Source organism: Quercus robur, chromosome 1, assembly GCF_932294415.1.
Source record: "Quercus robur chromosome 1, dhQueRobu3.1, whole genome shotgun sequence".
NCBI classification, from domain to species: Eukaryota; Viridiplantae; Streptophyta; class Magnoliopsida; order Fagales; family Fagaceae; genus Quercus; species Quercus robur.
Genome location: NC_065534.1, coordinates 14,849,853 through 14,857,043, shown reverse-complemented (window position 1 = coordinate 14,857,043; position 7,191 = coordinate 14,849,853). Strand labels below are relative to the sequence as shown.

Genomic DNA, 7,191 nt, shown 5'->3' with positions numbered 1-7,191 from the left:
CAACCATTAACCTCCAGCTCAATTAATTTATGCTCCAAGTTAAATGCATAATTACTCAAGAATATCAGACCACGAGAAACAGGATAAGATTCCCTCCCATTTAAATCCTCCAATTCCCTCCAATTTATGTGAGACATGATATTTATTTGATTTTTATGTGGTTTACATGAGTTTTTTTTTTAAGACCATTGGATTTTATAAGCACCATGTGTCTTACATCTCAATTAAAATGGGAGGAACTTGGAGGTTTAAATAGAAGGGGATCCTTCCAGCTAGAGACACCAGCTTTAGTTTCTCGTTCTTTTTTTTTTTTTTTTTTCCTGATGATTTCATTCCTTGGCTCCTTACTTCCCTTTGTATAAACAGCTTAGATATAATCAGTACACATACAGTGTCATCCACTAATGCAACTGAAGTTGCAAAGCTTTGTTGCTAGTTTCAAATGGATAATCACATCCTAGAGTGTCAGCCAAAGCCTTAAATTCATCCATCTCTGAGCTTACAACTTGGAGACCCATCAATACATTTCCACCACTCTCACCCTGGAAATGAGGACAACACATATTTTAGCGACGAGAGACATCTAAATGAACAGATCAGTTCAATGAAAATTATCAAAATAAATTGAGCTTTTGCATAATTGGGAGACCAATGTGCTAGAAGAATATTAAGCACAACCTGTCCTTGGTAGTGGAACAAGTTCATGGTCCAACGGCCATTGAAGGCATTTAGTAATTTCATCAGAACACCTGGCCTGTCTGGGATTACAAATCGACAGAGAATCTCATTTTCAAAACTTGATCGATCACACGCCTGAAAGATATCCAAGGGTTGGAATCAGAACTAGTGCCAATGTGATAACAAACTGAATATGAACAATTTCATAAATTTTTCTCTAAGTATATTTCTAACACTTGCTTATTGCGTTACATAGGAAAGTCATTAAAATTAAAAAAAAAAAAAAAAAAAAAAAAAAAGCTCTGGAATCTTATTATAAGATATTGATCTTAACAGAGCTATAATCAAAGTATTAAAATTTCAATTCTTCTCATATATAACTTGTAAGCAACTAAACTGAGAGTAAATTAAAAAAAGATGAGTATCAAGAGTCTAATTAAAATTTGTTGGACCAATAAACTATCTTGCTATGTAAACAATCTACAAACCATGAGCTTCAGATCTGAGAGCCATTACAAGTTCAATCAGGTATCCACAAATTTACAGGGTAAATCTCAACAAAGTGGAGGTTGGCACTCCCAGAGTAAAAAGACAAAAAAATGAAAGACAGTTAATACGATTTCCAAAAAAAAAGAGAGTAAAGGTGATCAGATGATTAGGGTAGCTAACAAAAAATGTAAATCATTCTTGACCAAGTCATTATTTTTGAGGGTGAGGTTTATTTTTTAAAGTTGGAAGTATATAACATTTGTCCGAGCTCAGAAACTTTATGGAATTTGACACAGCTAATAAGATGAGCAACAAGCAGTGAAAATGTGGACCAACATTTAACTTGTTTTTCTTTCAACATAAATTTCAGCACAATGAGTATATTTTATTTTACTGCCTTGGTTTCTATTATTTAGTTGACAACTTTTTGGAACAAAATTACTTTAAAAATGCATTCCAAAAACTGCAGGTTTTTTTTGGTGCATAAAAATTCATTAAAAAACAAACATCAACATGCAGAGATATTCTTTCCTAATTGAAATGATCAGCCCCAAAGGAAAGACCTCAGGCAAGAGAACCAGAAACAAATGAAGAGCAAGCCCATTTTGTTAGAAAGTGGGCAGTAGAATTCTGGTCCCACACCCCAAATCTGCAGGTAATTAACATCTTGCTTGAGGGTAATAGTTATCAAGAACAAAATGTTGCTCTTAGGTGCAGAAAATCCAATGAAACAAAAAGATAGAACATAAATGGCTTATTGGACATGATAAAAAGTACTTTGTTGCCATACCAGTCCGGAAAACTGTTCCAATTTTTCCCTCTTCTGTGGAACAATTGTCGAGAAGACAGCCTCAGGCTCATGCTGCCAACCAACATCAGCAAGTTTGGAAACCAACCTAAGTTTATTGAAGTTCATGTTTGCTCCACTGGTTACTGCTACAACATTTTCACCCTGCAGTCCATAATATTTGCAATATGCTTTTGCTCCAGCAATGGCAAGGGCCCCTGCTGGTTCAAGTATGCTTCTTTTTTCATCAAACATGTCCTGCAGCAAAAATTCCAATCATAATTCGTAGTACTCAAAATAATACAATTTCATTGCCACAATTCCTTCAAAAATATGTGCACGCTTAGTTAATAACTCTTTTTTTTTTCCTTTTTCTTCTTTCTTTTTTTCCATCTTTATTTTGAGCTGTGCAAGCAAGAAATGACTCCTTAACCCAACTAGAATGTAAGGGTTATCAATTTTCTTAATGAAATGCTCTTTCAAGATGCATCTGAGAAGGCTCTTTTTCCTTCCTTAATGAATCAGATATTGTTAACTAGCAGTGCACATTTACATTTTTATGTTGTCTTTCCTTACTGAAGAGGTGACTTCAAGAAAAATAAAAAGAATATTCGTTAATTCATTCTGTGGGAATCAAGTTGTCCACTTCATTATTTGTGAAACAGATATTTGAGAATCAGGTGCAAAAATAGCACAGAAATAACCTATAAACATAAGCTATGAAATGGAATGCCCATCTAAGGCTAATGAAAAAGACTAAAGGCTAAGCTGCATTTCATTAAATTTAAAAAGGAAACAACGGACTATTCCATGTAGTGTAAAATCAGGGGTCCTCTGTGATGCAAAGCTTGTGGGCTAAAAGTAGGAAGAATGACTAACCTTTATTGATGCACAGATAGCATCATGGCTAACAAGAACTACCCCATCAATCAGTTCTCTGCACAGCCGGAATGTTTCTTCCCCAACCTCTTCAATAGCTACCCCTTCTGCAAAATTTCCCATTTTATCTAGCACAATTCTCTGCCCATGATAGAGTGATAGTGCCATTGAATTTGCATCATATGGCTCCACTCCAATGATTTTGACCTACATTAGAGATATCAAATGTAGTGCTAATTATGGCTTTATTCGCATGGAATTAGAAAATCTACACACAGTGACTAAAAATAAATGTGAGATGCAAATTAAGCATCACATAGCAGGTGGGACAAACAATTGACCATATGCATCGATGAATTCCAAGAATTTGGATGTTGATATATCATTAAATTTGGGGTTAAGGCTTAGTTGTTGTTGTTATATTTAAGATTAATAAATGAACAGATAAAAATCTTTTCATGTCTAACCCCAAATTCTTTGGGCGTAGCAGATATTTACCTTGAGCAGTCTATAAGTTAAATTCTAGGAGTCTATACTTTTCTTCTTTTCAGCCTTTAGATGTCTTTGCATATATAGGGTATCCTAAAGATTTTTTTCCCCCCATAAGGTTACATTTCTTATTTGAAATGTTACATAAAGAACTGCCCCTGGCCTTAATTGCCATGTTTCAACACAGCTTTAACAACATCCATACCCTCAAAACAATGTGCTCATAATTACCTTGAAGTATAATTCTAGTGACTTGAATTCAAAAAACTGTAGTACCTTTAACTTTGTATACTTTCTCCATCGCGCCATTGAAGTCATTGCCTAAGTGCATTGCTTAATTAAAATTTTAAGAAAACAATGTCAAAAACAATGTCACATACCTCAGGACAAACTGACTTCACATAGGCAGCAATTCCAGGCTTCCAGCTATTAGGCCACCACCACCAACAGGCACAAAGATCGCATGCAATGGAGCACGTAATTGACGAACAATCTCCATTCCTACAGTCCCTTGCCCTGCTATAATATCTGGATGATCAAAACCAGGTACAAACGTTCGACCTTCTTCTTTGGCCCGATGTTTTGCATATTCTTGTGCTTCAGCATAGCTCTCACCAACAAGTACAACTGTAGCACCTAACCTCTCTACTGTCTTCAGCTGAACAAAACGGATGTAATACCAAATGCTTGAGGTTCTAAAATGTTACAACATAATCAGACACAAGAACAAAAGCTTTTACTACTAATTGGGGCAAATTGCATTTTTCTTGTAAGTATAGGACAGTTACAAGGTATTAAAACTATAATGTATTAAAAGTTCAAACCTAACGATGTTCCCTTTTAAATAAAATTCAAATTTTATTTTATTTTTTAAAATGTGCTTGACCCACATTTTAATATCCTTAAGTATTCTCCAATATCACACACATGTCACATCACATGCACAATTTGAACAGTCATCATTATGCATGTGACATTAGCTATCACGTCAGACGTGATGTGTTTGTTATAAATGAGGATATTAAGATTAAAAAAATGTTAACAAGTATTGTGGTGCTTGTTAATATTTTTCTATATGGGTCATACTTAATAAAAATGACATAAAATTAGTAAAAGGATTGTTAAAAAGGATAAAAAATTTGTCAAAAATGACAAAAAAGTTGCAAAAAAGTTGTTAATGAGCACCTTACGGTGCATATTAACACAACCCTTAAGATTATTAACATGTGAGTCTGGGCACATTTTTTTTAATATATATATATATATATATATTCTCCGAAAGTTTGATAGAAAATATTTAGAGGGGGGGGGGGGGATTGCTTTGGTTTAAACTTAAAAGGGAAAGGGAATTGCAACTGTCCTATACTTTTGAGAGGAAAGTACAATTTACCCTAATAATTGTGACATATATATAAGGGGAAGAGGCTATCAACTTTGATTTCAGGAGTTGTGGTAGGCATGGCAACCACTGCATCAACACCTAGTTTTTGTGCAGATAATGCAACTCCTTGGGCATGGTTCCCTGCTGAACAGCAAATAACTCCCTTACGCAACTGTTCCCTTGAAAGCTTGGCCATCATATTATAAGCTCCCCGTAGCTTGAAGGAGAACACCTAGCAGTTTGAAAAGCATTAACTGCATGTGTTAGCGCTTATAGAGTATTAATTAGACAATAGATTTCTGTTCGTGAAACGTTGAAGAGACACAAAAAGATTTAGGAGGGCATTTTCAAAAAAAGCATTTCTAGAGCATTAGCAGCATCGTGTATGTTAAATATTAAATTTTTAGCATTTAACACATCAAACACAAAAAATCACCTTCATGAAATGTGTCAAATGCACAAAAAATCACCTTCATGAAATGTGTCAAATGCCAAATTTGGCATTTGTTATGTACCGGTAGATGTGCTATTTGTTTTTTGTTTTTTTTTTTAATTAAATTTTATTCAAACTTTCTCACTCTTTCATACAAAATAATGAAATATCTTTCACTCTTCCATACAAAATATCGTTCTTAATTAAAAAGAATAAAGAAATAATATTTAAATAAAATAGTAAAATAATAAAAATATGTGATCGATGTAGAGTGTATTTTAAGTGGTGTGTTAAAACTTAAAATAGAAAAGGTAACATTTTGATATGTTAAAGTAGTGGTATGTTTTTAGAAAGTTTGATGATAGTGCTAAGAATAAACACCTTGGAAAGGCCACAATCCTTTTTCTTTTCTTTTTTTTCCAATTTGTCCTTAAGTGAATTAGGAGGGCCTATTAACGCTAACTCTATTTGATTATTTTTCAACGCTCACAGCCTAGCACATCAACAAATAATTAAAAAAAAAAATGTTATATTCTTTGATTTATTCTTTTTTTTTTTTTTAGCTTTTTCTTTTTTCAAAGGCAACTCAATTATACAGGAGATAGCACAAACTGTATTACAAACTTTTTTCCAAACAGTTGATGTAGTGAGTAGTTATTAATAAATAAACAAGTAATGTTAATGGTAGACTCAATAATTTGTCACATTAATAGTTTGTAAAAATATTGTAAAATAGATGGTGACTATAACATTACTCAATTGAGTTAACAATAAGACTAGAGTCACAATATATTTCACAACAACCTATATGATAACTTGACAATGATGGATAATAAAATGGTGTCAATAATGAGTCAATATGATAAACAATAATAACTTTTGAAATTTATATGAAAATTTTTGTTTAAAAGTATTTTTTGTTGTTGATAATTTGATAGTTATATTGAGAGGATGATTTGAACCTCAAAACTCTTCACTTTCGTGTGTACCATTACCAAAGGAATCTTCAAAAAATAATAAATAAACAAACAAAAAAAAAACCCCAAATATTTTGCATTAAACAAAAGCAAAACCTGAGAAGTACTTACTCCGGGTTGAAGGTCTTCTCTCTTGAGCCAAATATGAACATCAAGCTTCTCAGAGAGCTTTGAAGCATATTCCAATGGCGTCTCGACCGCAACATCATAAACCTTAGATAACAATATCTCATTCAAGTAATTGATGTCCTTGTGGTTGTGATTGTGACTCTCTCCCGCCAACTTTTTTGGCACAGCTCCTAGAAAGCCACTCTCATAAACTAACGACTCAGCAGGAACTCTCATCAACTGGGGGATATGTGAGGGCTTAGGCAGCTTCGTCTTTTTATGAGAATTCAGATTTGAAGCCCTGTGGAAGATCTCAACCTTTTGGTTTGTCAACGTTGCAGTAATATTGGACACTTGGTTTTTGTGAGACTTCTCGGCTTTGTTTATGGTTAAGGTTTTGGTTTTTTGGAACAGTGAGTGGCACGGTGTGGTGCCAAATAGAGGAGTGGGTGAATATTCGAAACAGAGAGCCTCCATTGCAGAGAGAGAGAGAGTTTAGTGGTTGCAGAGATTAGTACAAAGCTTTGTAAGAGTAAGCGTTGGAAAGAATGACCTCCGCGAACATTGCTATATGGAGGGCTCTGACTTGCTCCCCATATCTATAAACACTTATACTTCTGGAGTAATTATCGCGTCAAGGTACACGGTAGTGAGTATTTTACTGATTGAATTATGAAAAATTTGACTTGTAAGAAATAATTTTAGACATAAATTTTAATATTGGCCTCCTAGATTTTTTCTAAAAATATGTAATGCATTTATATACTCTCTCTGTCTTAATTTGTTTGTCTTGTTTGAAAAGTCAAATTTTGTAAGGGAATATCATTTATTGTCTTGTCTGTCTTATAAAAATATATAAGTTTACAAAACTACCCTTAAATAAATCTATCATTTTTTTAAGGAGTTATTCTCAATGAGGCAACTAATAAAAGGTGCTCCAATTAGATTGATTTTTAAAAAATATTTATTA

At 33.5% G+C, this 7,191-nt stretch overlaps 1 pseudogene; it reads right to left on the bottom strand.

The window, feature by feature from the left end:
• On the bottom strand, positions 1-6,807 carry LOC126722525 (threonine dehydratase 1 biosynthetic, chloroplastic-like; annotated as a pseudogene).
• Between the last annotated feature and the right edge of the window lie 384 nt (positions 6,808-7,191).